Source organism: Thermobia domestica, chromosome 1 (genome assembly GCF_964235325.1).
Source record: "Thermobia domestica chromosome 1, izTheDome1.hap1.1, whole genome shotgun sequence".
Lineage (NCBI taxonomy): Eukaryota > Metazoa > Arthropoda > Insecta > Zygentoma > Lepismatidae > Thermobia > Thermobia domestica.
This window is the reverse complement of record NC_137454.1, coordinates 211180312-211201135: the sequence shown is the minus strand read 5'-3', so window position 1 is coordinate 211201135 and position 20824 is coordinate 211180312. Positions and strand designations below refer to the sequence as shown.

Sequence of the window (20824 nt, the reverse complement as noted above, 5' to 3'; positions counted from 1 at the left end):
CGCTTCTTTCGTTCACTTTTGTGTTTTCTTTAGTTAAGTAGTCTTTAACACCAGTGGACCAGTGTGCTCTCTAGTTGCATCCATCCAGCAAAAATTATTGCTAGCCAGTGTGTGTACTGATACAGTTTCCAGCAATTCGATGAAAATTGGGTCAATATATATTGCCCAGCAAGAATTCTTATTAGATCTATCAAGAGTTCATGCTGGACCGGCAATGCTCTCTAGATAGAGAATTGGTGTGATAATTACCGTAAATCTTCTACGGTAATAACACACCTGCGTTTTTTTAAAAAACGACCCCTAAATATTACGGTAAATTACCGTAAAATGTACAATGTTTCTAAACACGATCAATATTATTTTGCTTCTAAATATACGGTCTGCCGTTTTTATGAAAAAAAAATGATTCGTAAAAATTGAGGGTAATCGGATGGCAGCGAGAATTGATGGTAATCTGTCAAATTTAAGGCAATTTTTTTACAGTGCACAGCACTTGCGACATCTCTCCTCTCCTCATGAGGCGTCTGTTTTCGTTTTATCCTTCAAGTTTTGTCTGGATTAGAGATTCTTTCTTATATATAAATTTGTTTTTACTAGTCTTATGCAAACCTTTATACAATCATTCATAAATAATTTTTCACAACCTCAAAACCAAATCAAATCATTTTCTCGTACCTCAAATCGTACAAATCATTAGGCGAAATCTTTAGTCCATTATCACAAATTCATCTAAGGAAAGGCGTCCATACATATGTATGCTGCAACTTGAAACCGTGCTAAACGGCTTTCATGCATTTAAATAGAAGATATTCCATTCTATGGAAAATATTACTCAAAATTCATATGTCTCAAAATGAATGTTCGTAAAGTCACCTCCAAACATCTTTTTTCAGTGTCTGAACTTAAACACATAGTCTAGACTACTGTGCGTTTACATGATGACGCATTCAGACTATGTAAGTCAAATTATAAATTTCGTGGTTGTATATTGTGTTTCAGACTAAATTAATAATAATAATAATAATAATAATAATAATAATAATAATAATAATAATAATAATAATAGGAGAGAAAGGTTCGGTGATAACTTTTGGCCTTTCACTTTATGACTTCGAATTTCATATTATTCAATTCTACTTGTAGTAATTCGTCTACACATCAAATTCAACTTGTGCAAACTAAGGGATAAAAGGTATGAGGGGTTCAAAACTTTGGCAAAAATTGATGTGCTTTTCGAATTGATATTCAATTCTATATTTCTTGATTTATCTACATACTAAGTTTTAAGTTGCGCAAACTAACGGACCAAAAGTGGTTGAGGTACCAAGTTTTGCCAAAATTATTGATACTCTATTTAAACCTGAGTTGCAACTTGATGTTATTCGATTCTACAAGTCTTAATTAGTCTATACCAGTGGTTCTCAAACTTGTTGTTACTGCGACCCACATTAAATATTAAAATGTATTCTGTGACCCACCTACTTTTATTCAAATACACATTGTCGTTCTACGTAATTGTGGTTTATTTCAAACGAATTAAATTCTGTAATTCATATTTCTAGTTTATATATATATATATATATATATATATATATATATATATATATATATATATATATATATATATATATAGACCTATATATATAGAAAGGTAAAACAGTGCTAACACGCAGAGCTCTACTCAGTGAGAGATTTTGACTTATCCACTCTCTTTCCTCCTAACCCAGCATTTCTCCTGACTGTACAACAGAGCAAACATCTGAGTAACCACTTACTCTTCACCTCATTAACAGACGCTTCCAATTTTCATTTTCTGAATGGTACTTTCTTTACAATATATGTTTCTGCATTGTTGCATTGAGAAACATTGTTCTACACACTAAATTTCAATTGTAACAAACTAATGGGGCAGAAATTGTGGTGTCTAATTCTTGAGTAAAAACAAAGAAAAAGAAAAGAATGTTTTATTGTTGAGTTTATTTTCGATTTTAATGAATTGCGTATTTACTTACATAGTTCACATGTCCAATTTGAACATGGTCAAACCAAGATCTCAAAAATTATGGATGACAGAATATTTTTTAAAAAATGTTACTAGGTAGTGTGAATTATCTTGAATGGAAAATGTGAAGCATTTCGCAACTATATTTAAAATGCATATGAAAGAAAATGCTTTATCCAGCAGGTATTAGCTACAAGTATCAACGACAATGATATGGGTTAAACCACAAGCATCACACTTCTTCTTTACTTGAAATAAGTATTTAATTTTGTCAATACCTTCTAGTTCTGGCCAGTCTGCCTTCTTCATGGCTTCAAGTTTCTTATGGAGCTTTCAACTATTTATATAATAAATCATAGTTTTGATATCTCCATTAAACGCCTATCGGTACATATTACACTAATGTATCGTTGCATTAACAAACTCGAAATTGATTCTTTAAATCAAACTTTCTCAACCTATTTCACATCTCGATCTTCATTTACTACATTCGGGGGACACGGTGCCTCAGTGGTAGAACACTTATCTCTGGTGCGTGCGGTTCCTGATTCTATCCCCGGTCAAGTATGCTTGTGGTGGACAACATCGTGTCCGTGGGGTTTCTCCTAGTACTCCCGTTTTCTGCCACAGTATCATTCCATCAGTTCCTCTATCATCATTCATTTGCCTTAAGAGGCCTCATCACTGCGAAATTAAAATACCGCTAATTTTACAGTAATTATATGATATCTTCAAATAGATAAAAGATTATCGAAAAGTGGAACAAGACCCCCCTAGACAATATTTTTTTACATCTGATACCGTTATCACGACTCATTTACCTGCTTTTGACTTCCAGCCATTTAGAAAATCGCCATTTATTTTCGCGTTTCTAAATAACTGCAAACGGAAAGCTACTAAGTGACTTGTGATAACGGTACATCATGCAAAATAACATCGTCTAGGGAGGTCTTGATCCACTTTTCGATTATCTTTTATCTATTTGAAGATATTCCATAATTACTGTAAAATTAGCAGTATTTTAATTTCGCAGTGATAGGGGCTCTTATCATCGTACTCCTTAGCTTAACAGGCATAATCATCGAATGTTAGACTGAAAAATTTCATTCAATTTTCATACACTACGTTCTCTTGCCAGCAACCTTTATAATCAATTTTCGGTTTGTAATAAGCTTTTTTGTTTATTGCTGCTTTTGTTTAATATTCATTGCATTTCGCAATAACTATGGAAATAAGAAAAAATATCAAAATAAAGTTTTGAAACATTTTCGACAATTAGATCCTATCTACATTTAACTTTTTCAGCTTTCTTCGCGACACCATGTATGCCTGTAGCGACTCCGAGATTGAGAAACCTCATTTTAAATAACTGATATAAACATAAATTTGTACACAATAAAAGTTGTTCATTCATTATACAAAATAATAATGGATTTTTTTTTTAAAAAAAAACAATAATTGCAAAATTATTAGTTGAACAATTTCATTTAATATTTCTATAGGTGTACAACCGATTATATATAGTTCCTTGACTACAAATGCATGAGGAAACAATATTGTTTTATTAATTCATTCATAACGAATAAACGCAAATCACGATTGTATGATTGATTAGGGACAGTTTGCAAAATGATTTTATAAAGGAACAAAAACCTGTAACTAATAAACATATTCAGTAATTATTGAATACATGAATTTTTCAGAAGGGACACACTGCGGTGAATTATTATTTCAAATTTAGACAAATTGATTAATGAGTGTTTAATGAATTGAGTGAAATTATCAAAAAGCGAAAAAGAGTGAATAAAAGGAGAGAGAGAGAGAGAGTATGGGTAACATAAATAAGGCAGAACATCACAAAGGCAAACAATCAGATATATATATTTCAGTAACCTGTTATCCAAATACCATAACTAAAGCAAAATATTGGATTAATTTCGTCCATTAGTAGAAGCTAATTAGGCATACATTCCTGTCAAGGCTCAACAATTACATACAATTGCTTGTCATATTTAGTAGTGTTCATAAAATGCTACTACTAAGCACGGCACTTAATATGTATTCTGTTTGTCAATAACATAACTAGTGAAAAGAGTTTCCTTCCAGGGTGATCTGCTAACAAATATGTGCCCCTCTAATACATGTGGTCCAGACATAGATACCAGTGGAACAGAATTGAATCATTGCGGTGGTTCGAATTCTACTTCAAATTTCACGTCCACGTCTCTTGTACGTAAGCCACACTACTGAGACTATTACATAGATCTGCAACCAAAAAGCTGTTTGCATAAGTTTAACTGATTTTTACGCTTTTTGGTGCACCGGAGTCGAAAATGACCCCCGTTCCTTCCCGGGATGTCAAGTTTTTGCAAAATCGAAATGTAATGTGGTCAAACAGGTAGCTGGAAATCGCTAAATTGCAAATGCGTCACACGAAAATAGAAATGAATATGGAAGATTAAATGTATTTGTGCTCTCCGAAAGGAAAATACACGTATATTGGTCCGGATGAGGATCACTGACATATCGTAATATGTCATGAATGAGAGTACGAGATTACAAAGAAAAACCAAAAGCAATAAATTTGTTCAGAAAACAAATTTAGTAAGATTACATCTTAGATTTGTAAAACGTCTGTAAGTAGTTCTGGCTACACCGCTTTTTGCTCAAGTACTACGAGTACGCGGGTTTTTATTGGCCCTGATATTAGAAAACTCATATCCGACAAAGACATCAACAGTTCAATGACTCCAACTCAAAAAGAGGCTTGGGTTGCCTTTACTGTGGTCAGTGAAACGTTTTTGGGAAACTGAAAGTACCCACAGTACAAGGAAATGGTGGGGAAAATGCACTCGTTACGAAAGGTTGGTTGCTCCGTGAGCTTAAAAGTCCATTTTCTCAACTCCCACCTTGGCTACTTTCCTGACAATGTGAGAGCAGTGAGTGAAGAGCATGGGTGCGTATCCATCAAGATATCAAAGAAATGGACCGAAGATATCAGGGGAACTGAGCGTTAAGATGATGGCAGACTACTGCTGGATATTGTTTAGGGATCTCCCGGAAGCCGCCTACAAAAGAACAAGCTCGAAACGAAGTTTGACCTTTAAAGAAAGACGATTTCACAAGCAATCTGATTGAGGGTGGTATTACTTTTTTGTCTTCATGTGTGTGCGTGTTTCTGAACATTAATTTGTGTTACGCTTTAATGGTGTTTCTGTAAATCACATATTTGTGTTCATATTTTTGTTCAACAATGACCAGCCGTTTATTCGAAACCCCCAGGACAAAACGGTTGTCATGCCTGGATTTAGCGCAACCCAACACATACGAATCAGTTAACTAAACCGAAACAGCTTAGCGTCGTTTTATTTTTGCAAACCTGTGTTATTATTATTATTATTATTATTATTATTATTATTATTTTATTATTATTATTATTAATATTATTAAGTATTCTACCTGTTGACAAGTCCTGGCGCTAATGAGTTTCTTTCGCCTGGAAGTGATTTTAACTTTCAATATTTTCTTCCATTTTTCCAATCATCGATCAGCTGTATTCGTCTTCTTCCTCCGCCATGTTTTCCTCCCGTCTTTACCTGTATGGCGGTCTGATGAAGGCAAGTTCTTTGCAAGTTGTGTTCAATCTAGTTCGCATTCCTACAGAAAATGTTGACTTAAAGCGTCCTCTTCTCTGCTACCTGTTTTAAAATAACTTTGTTATTTTCTCCGTCCATTTTATCTTCTCTTTCTTCCTGCACCACCACATTTTGAAAATCTCTAAACATTTCTTCTCTAACTTCCGTAATGTCCTGAAATTATTTTTAAACACGTAGGTGTCAGTTTCTCTTTCCTCTTTTATTTACTACGATTACCTAATCTTCGTATTGGAAAAATTCAAACTAAAAACTGATATGTTTTCTTTTTCATTTTTGAATATGCTTATTAATATTGGCCACAGTTTGCATTTTGTATTTAGTCCTACGTATATTTATTGGTATATTATTGGTTTATATCAAATGATATGTTCTTTCTCATTGCATGAATGTGTAATTTCGAAACTAATTCCAATGGAAACGTCCAAGAGTGTTGACTACATGCTAAAAAATCTTCAATGGGAACTGCAGACCCTGGGTACCAATACAGCTGGTGCCTACAAAATTAATTGTATTCATTATTTATTGAAAGTAAGTGTATTCATTAAGAATTTCTGTTACAATAAAAGATAAACGTGTTAACTAACATGTTAATTACTCAAATAAGTTAAATACAATTTATTAAATATCACTGCAAATATGTTGCTTGTTGGAATATGAATTTACTGACTGAGAAACGCTCAGTAAAGCTTTCTCATAATTAATTTTTAACCTACTATGGACCCTTCTTTCCCATATCTCTGAAATTGTTATATATTTGGCATGTTAACTGGCCAAGTGAATTATAATGGATTTTACCTATGGAAGTTCTTGTTTTCCTGCCAACAATTGATGAAACTTGTGATATCCCTTGTGTAGGTATATGGTGATCCATGAGACCCTGTATAGACGTGAGACCCTGGTTTGACTCTCTTTGGAGATAAAAAGTTTTGGATCTCACGTTTAGCTGTAAACCAACGTCTATTACAGCCCCAATGCTGAAATGGACGCTAAACTCCCAATTGACGAACCAGTAAGTGAAACTGTGACAACTTATTTCGGTTTCAACTTATACTTGCCAAGATAAACATCGGTTGTGTTGATACAAATACGGAAAATTGAGAGTAGTTTCAAATAGATTAGTTATAAACAGAATATATACTTGTGTAAAAACCTCTTAACATTACGTAACTGTGATTTATGCTCGTAGATTACAATAATACTAGGAAATATATGGAATAATCTTTGTTTTGTAAATTAGTTATGCTGTTATTAACATTGTAGGATAATCATGAAGGATTCAAAAGGTATTAAATTAAATGCTAATTCTGAATGACAGTAAATAAATAACAAAAAAATTTTAACATGACAGAAGAGAGACCACTATCCGTGGATCCGTGGATATTTTGTCATAATAATGATTAGCAATTGAATATTCATTATAGTTTATTATCAATGAATAGATTTCTTTAAAACATTTATTAATGGTTAATGTTCTTTAAGGAAATAATAATAAATAATTACTCTTGTTTTCTTTGGGAAATCATTAACACATTATTCATTTAATTAAAGGTTTAGTTGATAAATGCAGGATTTGTTTTATTTTTCATACTGACAATACCTTTCTTTCATTCTGTATATATAACAAAGTATCTGTAAACAAAAGTATCTGCAAAAGAAAATTTGTTACCTAATATTTGATTACTTTCAAACTCTTTATTATTGTATATTAATCATCAGAAATAGTCTATACTGCCTCTTGCTATCCTTTTAGATTATTCTATATTATTATACTAGCATCAATTACTCCTTGGCTGGGTTAAATTAAGTAAAAATAGTAATATGTTCCGTTCGTCAGACACTTTTACTATTACTAAAGCGGTCTTTGATATCGTGTTCGATATCGGTTATTTCCGATGTATTTCACATATCCCCCTTCCCTCTCCATATTGAGCACGGCATCTTATCAATGTTGAAAATTTGATCAAGATCGATTGGGTGGTTCAAGAGATTAGGAGTCACAAACATAATCACTTTCAATTCTATAATATAGCAGATAAGTGAAATATGTATAATACTAAAACACATCGTTCTTCATTTGGTTTATATTTTTGTGTCCAAGAAGACTTTTAATTCCTATTTAAAAAGTAATTATTATGTTTTTATTAACTGCAATGAATTGATTTAGAAATTCGATAAATCGGAATTCTGCATAAATCGGAAACACAAAGTATTCAAAACCTAAGAAGTCAAACGCTTATTTACCTTTATATTGTGTTTGATTCCGATAAAATGAATTTGATGTATATGATCCGAATACATAACACAAAATTTCACAGCCCGTAACTTGGGAACTGAAAGCATGTACAGCACAGTATTTCACACGCTTATATAACAGGGTAAACTCTAACGTAAAGCTAAGTTTGTTCCCAGTCGGATAACTTCGCTGAATTGTTTTTAATTTTCAAAAATATTACTCAAATTTTGACCTCCGTAACTCAGGAAACAAACGTTTGCAAAATATAAAATTTAACTCGATTCTACGTCAGACAAAAATTTACACCATACCAAATTTGATATCGATCAGATGAGTTTGATATATATGGCATTTAGTTTTAAGAAATAAGACGTAAAATTTTATCTTCCATCATTCGTGAACTTAACGCTTGCACAGTATAATACGTTTATATAGTAGATCAAGTTCTACCAATATGTCAAGTTTACTGACGATCAGATAAGTGTGGTGTATGGGTTTCTCCTTTCAAAAATATGATACAAAATTTCATCTCGCATAACTCCAAACTGTAAAATTGCACATTAATGTTTATCACAATTCAAAATTGTCTATCGGTTGATTTACATATAATACATTTAATATTATATATATATATATATATATATATATATATATATATATATATATATATATATATATAGAGAGAGAGAGAGAGAGAGAGAGAGAGAGAGAGAGAGAGAGAGAGAGGAAGTCAGTTTAATATGAGCAGTCCGAAAATATGAGCAGCACGATGCTGAAACTCACACAGCACACATATACCTTGCGCAAGGGTAAAATAACGAAGTTCATAGCATTGTTTGGAGTTTTATGAATTTGCAGAGTGTAGCCCAAATTCGTTCGCTGCCATTGTTGTTAAATAATAGACAAGTTTACAGGTACGGAGAATAAAAAAGTGTAGTTTTATAGAGCTATAATTAAATCAGGGTAATGGATAATAAGCTAAAACTTGGTATCTATGCGTTGTATATAATTTGTGATTGAATTTATAGTCAGTTCTGTCTTGGAACATAACACCAGTCTTGTTCACTTCTTTTAAATAAACAGGGTTGTCAACCACAACACGTTAAAATATCATTAACAGTCGGTGAAATATGAGCTTTTCAATTCAGTTTAATATGGGCACACATATTTTTTTGAAAGTAATGAGAGAAATGGACGTTAGGAGCTTTTGCAGATATAACCTAAAATAGACATTCCGTAATAACATAATTTATAATAACATGGATGATATAAATTCTACAATCTTCAAGTTCATAATCAGCTTGGATACATTTCGTCGATTTCCAGTCTACCACCCCAGCCCTGTGTTTGATGGATGTTGTTACAGTCTATATGTGCGGAGAAGGTGAAGAAACAGACATGTATAAATAAATCTAAAACTCACAGATATTCTTAAATAAATCTAAAGCTCGCAGACATCCATAAATAAATCTAAAGCTCAAGTGGATTATAATAATTTCATTGAAGAAGACACCAGAAATGCTGCGCCAAGAAAGCCGACAGTCACATTCACATAATGTGAGGAGAATGAAAAGTCTTTGCCATATTTGTGAAGGAAAGTTTACTAAAGACTCCAAAAGGTAAGAATGGATCAAGTATGATATGTGCCAAGACTGGTATCATGTTTTTTGTGTGAACATTCAATGCCCTGAATTCTTTGTGATTATTTTACCAGATTTATTGCCTAGATATTTACGTCAAACCAATAGACAGGACTTTTGAAATGAACTGTATTTTACGCGTATGTGCAACTATCTTTTGCTCGTTATTGTAATCATTTAGATTTATTTCTTCTTTTGTACATTTTTTGTATCTGCTTTGCATTTTATGTGAAAATATTAAAAAAAAAATGCTGCTCATATTTGTCCTACGAAATGCTCATATTATCCTTGTACTACGGAAAATATGAGCACTGCGTATCTACCTTACTAACCTGTTTATTACTCACGAACAAAAGTATGTATAACCTTGTACTTTTCAGCGTTTGTAGGCGAAATATCAGTCCTTCTTTTGGTGAGACTTCTTTCTTTAAGTAATACATCATTTTTGAGATATATTAGTATTTTCATTAACTATGCTCATATTCAACTGACCTCCCCTGCATACGTTGTCCGGAGTGCGATTCCGAATGTATTTTATTTTGATTATCACACACTTTCATTAATCATTCTTATCCTTTTCCTAAATGACGTATCTATGCGATAATTACCTTAAAATGTCATTTCGTCTTTTTTTTTACAAAATATGATGCAAAATTTACTATATGTAACTCAGGAACCGAAGGATTGAACAACATAGTATTTCAAATATTTATGCAGTAGGTCACATTCTATCACCATGCCAAATTTGATTCTGATCTGATAAATTCCTCGGATGGATTTTTATTTTCGAAAATATTACCCAAATATGATCTTGTAATTAGGTATAAGAGTAATTAATAATAAGGAAGTGAAGTAATTATAACTAATCACAAGTAGGCTACTACTCAGCGTCACTGGAAACTTACGGATCACAAATGAACATCCTCTGAGAAACACAGGCTGTACAAGAGGGATTACTTCTTACAATTAATTCTACATTACTAAACATGAATACATTTTACTCAATAGCTCGTATTTTGTTAACTTTCGGTTCTATTATTGCGTTTCTATAGTCACACAATTCGCAGTACTTCACTTGCGCAATACCAAGTAAGATACTGTTGAGGAAAATTTGTTGCTTTCAGTTCTATTTATTGAAACATCTACAGCGTTGCAATACTCAAGGAGTCAGATTTCCTCATGATTGGTATTCACAGAATACATTAGTGAGTAAAATCTAGTTAGGTTTTGTATTTGGAGTTGAGTAGGATATTGTTGAGTAGTCAATACCATGATGGCAGATATCAAGCTACTATATAAAGCGAAGCCTGTCATGTTTTTTTTTTTTTTTTTCATTCCCTACTTGGATAAAGGAATAACACTTCAAAAGACAGAAGCTGGCACCTACTTTGTAAAACAACGCCCGAAGGATCATACAAGATCACTGACAAGTATAACTGCCTTCAGGGTCAGTCAGTTGCGCTCGCTTAGAGTTAAGGATTCAGTTCTTCGAAATACACGTTGAAACACATTAGATATGCTTATTCATATACTACAATATTTAAATATTTTTGTATTAAATACAGTAGTTAATTAAGTTATGCAATGTCTGTAAAAAAATTTTGCCTACATCTAGTGTGTGTACGAGTACATCTAGGCATATATATATATATATATATATATATATATATATATATATATATATATATATATATATATATATATATATATATATATTGGTCTAGGAATTAATTCGTGCGGGTGGACAAGAGATGGCGCAACGAACGGAGCGTCCCACAGTTCCGTGTATCCACACATGTGTTGCAAACCCCTGTCATCGCGTACCGTTCGTAGTATAGGGCAGTGGATTAAAGCGTCAACAACACCAGTTTGTAGTTAAGTGAACATGGCGCAATTTGTGCCTGGTAAAGTGTTTTTGCGGGGTGTCCTGCTGCATTACTTTAACATGCAGAAAAGTGCGACTGAAAGTCATCGTATTTTGGTGGAAGTGTATGGTGACCATGCTCTAGCTGAGCAAACGTATCAGAAGTGGTTTGTACGGTTTAGAAGTGGTGATTTCGGCTTGGCAGACCAAGAGCGAGCTGGACAGCCAAAAAAATTTCAAGACGAAGAATTGACAGCATTGCTCGAGCAGGATTCGTGTCAAACGCAGGAACAACTTGCAGCAGCATTAGGCGTTGATCAAACAACAGTCTCCAAACGCTTGAAAGCCATGGGAATGATTCAAAAGATGTCACATTGGGTTCCACATGAATTGAAAGACAGAGACGTTGAAAGACGAAAAACCATTTGCGAATTGCTGCTTCAACGACAGAGCAGAAAGGGGTTACTGCATCGAATTATTACGGGCGATGAGAAGTGGATCCATTACGAGAACCCTAAACGAAAAAAGGCCTGGGTGAAACCAGGTGAACCAGGTCCATCACAACCAAAACGAGATATTCACTGTGCAAAGGTTATGCTGTGCATATGGTGGGATATGGAAGGTGTGGTGTACTATGAGCTGCTGCAACCGGGTGAAACTATGAATGGAGAACGTTATCGACGACAATTAATGCGTTTGAAGCAAGTTCTGGCCAGAACACGACCAGAATGGGAGAACAGACATGATAAACTTATTTTTCAACATGATAATGCTCGCCCACATGTCGCAAAACCGGTCAAAACCTATTTACAAAATGTCGGATGGGAAGTTTTACCCCACCCGCCGTATTCACCAGACGTTGCTCCTTCGGACTACTACTTGTTCGATTGCATGAACAACGATTTGATTGGACAGCGGTTTACTTCTTCAGAAGATATCGAAACATGGGTCTCTGACTGGATCGCTTCCAAGGATGAGGACTTCTTTCGCCACGGAATCCGTACATTGCCTGACAGATGGGCGAAAGTGGTGGCTAGCGATGGACAATATTTTTCTTAAGGTATTTATGTATTTTGTGTTTGTACTACAGCTTCAATGTGTGCGTACCAACCGCACGAATTAATTCCTAGACGAAATATATATATATATATATATATATATATATATATATATATATATATACAGGGTGGGCCATTTTAATTAATCCACGGAAATATCTGAAAAATGATAAAACATAGAAGAAATATTTCAAGTACACGTTATATATCGCTAAGGAGGAAAACCAATTCCGCCAAAAGTACCCCTCTCCGCCCCCCGTAAATGGGAGTAACGGGGGGTAACTTTGAAATGTCAAATGGGAACATAGGTCGAGTAATACTTTGTTCGAAAGGTCTTGGAAAACTAAGTAACGCTGTACCAAAAGATGTTCCATATTGTGCACCGGTTTTAAAATGGCCGCCATAATATGGTTCGGAAACTCCAGTACCCGTAGTGTGAAAACCATGGAAGGTAAATGAATGGAACCAAATTGAAATACGTAAATATCATAGTGCATATCGAACGGTGTGGTCCTTGTGATCCCAGTGGCCTCCCTAAAGGGGTCTTGGGGGCTAACTTCAAAATTTCAAATAGTAACATGAATCGAGTGGTACCTCGTTAGATAAATCTTGCAAAATCTAACATATTGCAGGAGAAAACGATTTATGTGAAATGGCAGTGTTCTCAAAAGGCCGCCGAAACATAGTATCCGTGTCAGAGAAAAGGTTTAGTACCCGTAGTATGAAAGCGATTGGAGATAAATCAACAAAAGAAAAACTGGAGTACCTAACTGACGTAAGGCACATCGAGAGGTGTTGTCGGGGTGACTCCAAGGGCCAACTGAAAGGTATCCGGGGCCAACTTGAAAATTTCAAATAGCAGCTTGAAGCGAGTAACATCACGTTACATAGACAAATTAATATCAAACAGCTTCTGTAAAAAAATTTCGACATGAGACACCGTTTTCAAAATGATTGCAAAGACATGGTGACTGTGTCTAATAAAACGTCTAGTGCCCATAGTATGAATACGGTTAGACATAAATGAAAATAACGAAAATTAAATAGGAAAACCACGGAGGCGTTCCAAGGCTCGAGAATAATCCAACAAAGATAAAAATATTAAAGTAAAATTGCCATAATGTATAGAGAGAAATCCAAGTCCTGCAAAATAATCTCTCCCTGCGCTCTGTATGTGAGTGGGGTGGAAAGTAAAGTGAAAGTTCAAACGAGAACTCTACTTTAATTCGTAAATTAAGGCTAACCTTACAAATAGGAATGGTGTGGTTGAAACATTTGTTTGTAAGGATGGCGCTGTAGTGACTAAAAAAAAGAGAAACTTTTATGCAATGCGTGCTGGTTATTCAGAAAGCATTTCGGGGTTATACGTACACACCATTTCGTCCCTCAAGCTCACAATATGACATGAATGCTAATAGTTAATCAAAATGTTACTGTGGCCGTCCGCGTTAACTTAGTGCACCAATTCTCTATGCATGAAGTCTGCCTTCCAAACAGCATTGGGTAGGTCAAGCGTATGCCCGAACCGTCCGGTCGGACATTGAAATTTTGAAGTTAGCCCACAATACCCCTTTAGGGAGGCCACTGGGATCACAGGGATTACATCATTCGACATGCCCTATGATATTTACGTTTTTCAATTTTGTTCCATTCATTTACCTTCCATGGTTTTCACACTACGGATACTGGAGTTTCCGAACCACATCATGGCGGCCATTTTGAAACTGGTGCACAATATGAAACATCTTTTGGTACAGCGTTACTTAGTTTTCCAAGACCTTTCGAACGAGGTATTACTCGACCCATGTTCCCATTTGACATTTCAAAGTTACCCCCCGTTACCCCCATTTACGGGGGGCGGGGAGGGGTACTTTTGGCGGAATTGGTTTTCCCCCTTAGCAATATATAACGTGTACTTGAAATATTTCTTCTATGTTTTATCATTTTTCAGATGTTTCCGTGGATTAATTAAAATGGCCCACCCTGTATATAGATAGATGGATAGATAGATAGATATTGCTGCTATTGCAGTCCCCCTTGAAAAACTCCTGCTGGCGTCCCTGTTACCACGGTTATTAGAGCACCTCAATTAGTGGTCTTAGGCTTACTGAATGAATATAATTTACAGTTAGCTATGTAGGTACTATTTATGATACTTATTTACATACATATAAGGTATGAGTCAGTTTTATTCATGGTTAGCATCGATTGCTTCTACAAAATACTGTTAGTATTCCAAGGTGCAGCTTTTTCTTACATGGTCTTCGTTGCTTATAACATCGAGTTTTACATTAGTCGTATAGGATTAAACCATAGGCGTGCCCACCAAAAATCCGTGTTTTTCATCCCACTTTTAATTATTAAAATCGTTATACACAGAGACAATCGAACAATACTGTGATTATTAACAGAAATCACTCACGTGTCTAGCTTTCTTCGTCGTCGTCGTCGTCTCCCAAGGAGCTGGAGCACGTATCACCATTGGACTGAAAGTCTTCGCTCCCATCGCTGGCATTGGAAATGTAGCATCTTTTAAAGCTGCGGACGACAAGATCCTCTGGAATTGAATTCCATGCTTTAATAATCCATTCGCACAAAAGGCGAAGTGCAGGTTTCTTAATTCAGCCAGTTGGCGTAGTTTCGTGTACTGCAGTCGCCGCAAGTGGTTCCTGAAAGGCCGGTTGATGCAAAGAGGAAAGATGAGCTGTAACTTTCATTTTATATTAAAACTTTTCTACTCTTGTAAAATTACCCACAATATTCCAGTATTAGGTTAATAAAAACTCCCCGTGATTTTAAATGGTTGGTGGCTCAGTCAATTCTACATTTTTTCGTGTATGCCGCGCACCCTGCTTTTTGACTTCGTGTTTGTACAAAAAAGGTACGCGGCATACACGGTTAAATACGGTAGTTATGCTTCGTTTTTCATTATCATTTAACCATAAAACAAATGCCAGAGAGATATACTAATCTCGGATACAAATGTGCGATGTTGGGATGTGTAACTCGTTGAGATATGATGCTTTACTTTGTATATTTTCAATACTTGCGCGTACTCTTAAGAAAATGTAATAAAGAAATAACGTCCATTTAAAAAATATTCAATTATAACTCAACAATCTACACAAAATTTGCAATCGATCACTGAGAATGGCATCTTTCCAGAGCTTGTAGTTTCCAAGATACCATTGTTAAAAGAATTTGCCACAAACAAATAAACTCTTCTTGACCACAAACATATAAACGTAGCATTTTAATATATAGATATTTCAAAATTTTCTTTTTGCTGCAAATGAATGTGTGCATGCTTTATGGTAGTTTTCGACGTAGCTAATACAGTGTCGCTACTTTCTGTACTTCATTTATATACCCTGCTAATTGTTACAGAATTTTCTTCAATGAAACTGTAATTCCTTTCAATTCCAGGAATTATTAATTGACAATCGACCTTCCCATTCCAGTATTTCATCATTATTTCCGAGATATTTGGGGAAGAATTCAATATACAATATTGAAAAGATTAAATGAAATGAAATCTTCGAGTTTTACGTCCCACGGTTAGGTTAAAGGAGACGGTGATGATGATGAATAAAATGGTGGAATGAAGAAAGTAGGAGGAAACGGGAGAACCCCGAGAAAACCCACGCACACGGTGTTTGTCCACCACAAAGTCCACTTGGCGGGGGCTGGGATCGAACCCGGAACCCCAAGCACCAGAGGTGAACGCTCTACCACGGAGCCACTGCGGCCCAAGCTATACAATATTCTGAGGGGGACAATCCCCTCCTAGAAAATTTCTGGAAGGGACGCGTCCCCCCCATCCCCCCCAGCTGGCACTCCCATGACTAAACTAATTCAAAAAAAGAGAGTTGCTTTCTAACTTACTTTTACTTTTAAGGTTGTTGGAGAAGACAGTTTGTTCTTCTGCATTTGATGTTGAGATGTAAAGTCACTACGGTTTCCTTCCTTCTATAAGTCTATACATCTTTTTTTTTAATGGTAACACACCTTATTGCCTTCGAGATAATTTAAGTCCATAGAGCTGTCAGTTTCAAAGAAATATCCCCCCTTTTGATTTGTATGTCTTTTCTTGGAACTTCTGTATAAGAAGATGGTTGATTAGATGTCTCTAAGGATTAGCTCAATATTTATCCAATTTGTGAACGACACCTTCCATCATTGATCAACATTGTAAAATATCTGTTTCAAGAGGGTAGAAAAACGTTCTCCCTGCAATTTTTAAAGAAAGAAAAATCTTCGTGGCGTATTTCGTTATAAACGCTGGTAATATTCAAAACGTTCCTTCTTCGAGTTGTTTTCTTTTTTGCACATTTTTGCTATATTTATCATTTTCCTTCAGCAAGTGCTTTTCGTGTATACATTTTATTACTTTTTTTTTTTTTTTTTTTGGTAATTGTTAGTGACTTGTTCTAAACCTTTGCATCGTAAAACGATAAAATTTCAACCATTTTACAACAGGTTCCACAGTCCATTAATAAAAGTCTTGGAACATTTGCTGTGTCTGCTGCAAAAGGGAGGAGTATCATTAAAATGCCATTAACTTGTGGTACACGTCTTTAACCGAGATAGTAAACCATAATACAAGAGCAATAATAACTTTTGCCATTCCTGGTGCCGTACAGATTGGCTCACAAATGTGTATGCATTATTTAATTGTTAAAACTCTGAATAGGATTAACGAGAAGTCTCAGTTTTGATAATGTATTAATTTAATATTTGATGTTTTGTTATTACATTATATCTCGATAATGGTTCATTCTTTTCTTTCGTGTAGGTGGTGTGAGTGAAGCAACATGTCAGATCATAGACTGGAGAACCGTGAGCGGTCTCAAAACATGGATAACGACGAAACATTTGCAGAGATATTCACTTGATCTGATGAGGTCAAATGCAAACTCAAGGACACAATGCATCGACGCAATTGTGTCTCGTGGTTTACTGTAAATGCCAATATCCACATGAACAAAGCTGTCAATAATTTATGCTGGGTGGATGTGTGGTATGGATTATCTTATATTTTAATGGGCTCTTCTTCTTTCACGGCACAATTACCAGTGAAAAGTGCGTGCAGGTACTAGAGACATCCATTTTGCTTGCCATCAGAGTTTTCTATGGGGACGAGAGGTTTTATCTCCAACAAGATTCTGCCCTATTCCCACTACAATTATATTTTCAGAGACTTTCTGAATAAAAATTTCCCCAAACGATGAATAGGTCGAAGGGAGTTTGTTGAGTATCCCCTACGTTTCCACAGACCTCACGCCTCTAGACTTTTATTTAGGAAGGACTGTTAAGAACGGTGTTTATGGACAAAAGCCTCGTACATTGGATGACCTAAGAGCAGCTACCGAACGTTCCTGTAGAGATATATCTAATTTAGTACGTTGCAGTCAGAAGCTATTGCAGCAATTCGATTACATCATCAATGTATTGATGTTAACTATCAACACTTTGAACTTGTAAACTAATGTCAGTTCTTCATTACGCATTGCAGTGTAATATCATAACATTTATCTATAACACTACCAAAAATGATACTTTTCTGTCAATTCATTTGAGAGATATTCATAATTAAACAACATACTTTTTTAATCATTCTGTATAAAATGAATATTTCAAATTCATAATTAAACAACATACTTTTTTAATCATTCTGTATAAAATGGATATTTCAAATTCATAATTAAATAACACTTTTTTAATCATTCTGTATAAAATGAATACTACAAAATTCTTGGAATTGTTTTGTAGCGATTTTAAAGCATTGTAAAAGATATTAGTTTAATCAGATCAGTTAGTTAATTTTGAGAAAGTGGAAGACAAATTTAAATCACCAATAATCATTGCTTTCTTTCTGTGGAAAGAAACCGTTAAAATATCTGAAATGTTTCAACTATGACAAGGAGTGCTTGCAAAATTTGTAGAGTCTACAAATAGTATTTGTTGTTGAATTGATTGGTTTAAAGTTGATGCAACACGACGCGAACTCGATCGCTGTACTGAACGGCTCTAAACAGAATTAACATCGCTGCCGTAAAGTACTACTTAAAAGAAAAGATATGAATAACTATAGCAAGGTAAAGGCGAGCATAAACAGAGGTATGTGGCAGAACCAGATTCTGTACATTTATTAGTGAGTCATCAATGTTTGAGTTGAGAAAAAATGAGATTTTTCATTCCACCAAATTGCACGTGTCTCGAAAGGTTGCAAATATTTCTCGTTTATTTTATTCACTTTAAGTTTAGTATATTGTACAGGTCAGTACCCTTGAAAGGAGCAAGACTTCAAACGAAAGAGGAAAACCATTTAGGAAATTAGAAATACTCAACCCATTTGAATATATTGGAACCATAATAAGGAATCCTCTTTAGTCACGAATTGAAAACAATTATGGCTATATGTTTTCCGTCAGTAATTAAAAAGTATTTGTTCAAGATATAACGAATTATCTCAATGAGGAATGGTGAAAATTATATTTCTTCTTGCTACACAGATGTAGTTCTACCAAACGTTATTATCTGTTCCGGTTAACCTCTAAACAGAGATAAACAACTCACATTCTTCCCCTGGTAAAAGCTATGATTGAGTAGTGAAGCATGACTTTCAATTTCGGACGCGGGGAGCAAATTGTACACGTGCATTTTGACAATCCTATATCTTGCGAAGTACTTACAGCAAGGAAATAAAGTCGAAAGTTTTTTTTTTTTAATAGAAGAAAAGACAAGCTGATTTTTCTCCATTACATATAGATTTCGTTTGTTGTGTTTTACGGCAGCACTTGTGGAATAAATTTTCATTTTAGCCATCTTTCTGACTTAAAAGCTAAATACATGCACTTTTGAATTGGCGCCATAATCAATGCGTATACGTACTGTGCATTTGCACCTTAATCAATACTGTACGCGCCTCAGTGACAGTGGGCGAATATCACCATTACTCTACATTAGTTTCCTGGCTCTCCATACTAAACTAATCTATTTGCAGCATGACTAAAATTTATTAGAATATTAAAATAATGAACTCCTTATGTCAAACACGTTAAGGAAGCAATATATGTTGGTGTTTCTAATTTATTTGAAAAAAATTCGACAATATTGAAAGAAAAAAGGGGTATTGCATTACTAAAATATTACATTATTAAGGGTTGACAAAGTTGTCAACTAATACGAAGATAATATTTTTTTAAAATAAAATAGAAACAATTATGAACATTTAATCTTGTAAACAAATGGGTACCAAAAGGTTTATCATTTTAATATGGAGTCTGCAACTCTGACGCCCATGTGAAATTCGGCATCATAGTGTAAATCACGATGTTTCATGTTACCCTCTATTCACGTGTTCTCAAGTGGCTTTATCTGGCATTCGCCTGCATCACAGAACAGTCCTTTAAATGCCTGCCCTTACGTGCAATGTAATCACATTTTTTACCGTGACTTAAAAGTTTCGGCAGGCACGAGAGAAAGAAATGGAGCAGAGCTTCCATGTTCTATGTTGGGTCTATCTTCATACAATAAAGCTGGGAAAAATTATTCTGCTTCTCGCAAAAGAAGAAAAGAACAGAAAGAAAATAAAGACTGACAGGTTGTGTTTCAAGGACGAGAGGGACTCCGCGATAGATTTTCAAAGCATTGTTTGCTTGGAAACACATACACACACACGTTATGAAGGACAAAATAAAATACCCTTTCGGAATTGAATAACAACTTATGTATGTTTACGTAACTTTCTTTCAAGTATTTAAAAATGAGTGAGTATTCTCAAACTAACATTAAATTGCTTGCCTCTGAAATGTCACTGTGAAAGATGTTACTTGGAAGCTTTCGAAGTTACAGACAAACATGTAAATGTTACAATATGATTATAGAATACCAAGAAATAGTGAATAGCCAACTATCAAGTCATGTATAGTAAGTATAGAGCAGGGCCGGCGCTAGCAATTTTGCCGCCCTGGGCGGTGCTTTCACATGCCGCCCCTTTAATTCGCAAACCTAATTTTGACAGATGACGTTCAAGTGTCATTTAAAAACATTAAAATGGAAAAGTAAACAAAAAAAAATGAACTACCTTTCAGGAATGCTTACCTAATATTTAAACGACTCCATACATGACACAATATTCAGTATGCTCGATTTCGCTGTATATTGGTCATGTACAGCAGCGCATACAGAAAATAAAATTAAAAAAAATATACTTTAGTCATGACTAAGAATTTTAATTTTTAGCCTTATTTTATATCAAAAGGCGTTTTCAATAGAGTATGGAGCAAGAAGATAATTAGTAAATCAAATATTACGGTAAATCTAAGTGGTTAACCTAAGCCCTTATAATGTACTAAAACACAATAGA

At 34.6% G+C, this 20824-nt stretch overlaps 1 protein-coding gene across 4 annotated transcripts in view; it reads right to left on the bottom strand.

Moving 5' to 3' along the window:
* The window catches only part of LOC145693481 (RYamide receptor-like), a 338943-nt gene that overhangs the window by 261394 nt on the left and 56725 nt on the right, over positions 1 to 20824 (bottom strand). The window contains exon 2 of one of the 4 annotated variants that reach the window (XM_081769529.1): positions 14876 to 15122. The exons of the other annotated variants lie outside the window; for them this stretch is intronic. The gene's annotated coding sequence lies outside the window, so the exon portion shown is untranslated. The remainder of the gene's footprint in view (positions 1 to 14875; positions 15123 to 20824) is intronic. 4 annotated transcript variants of the gene reach the window in all.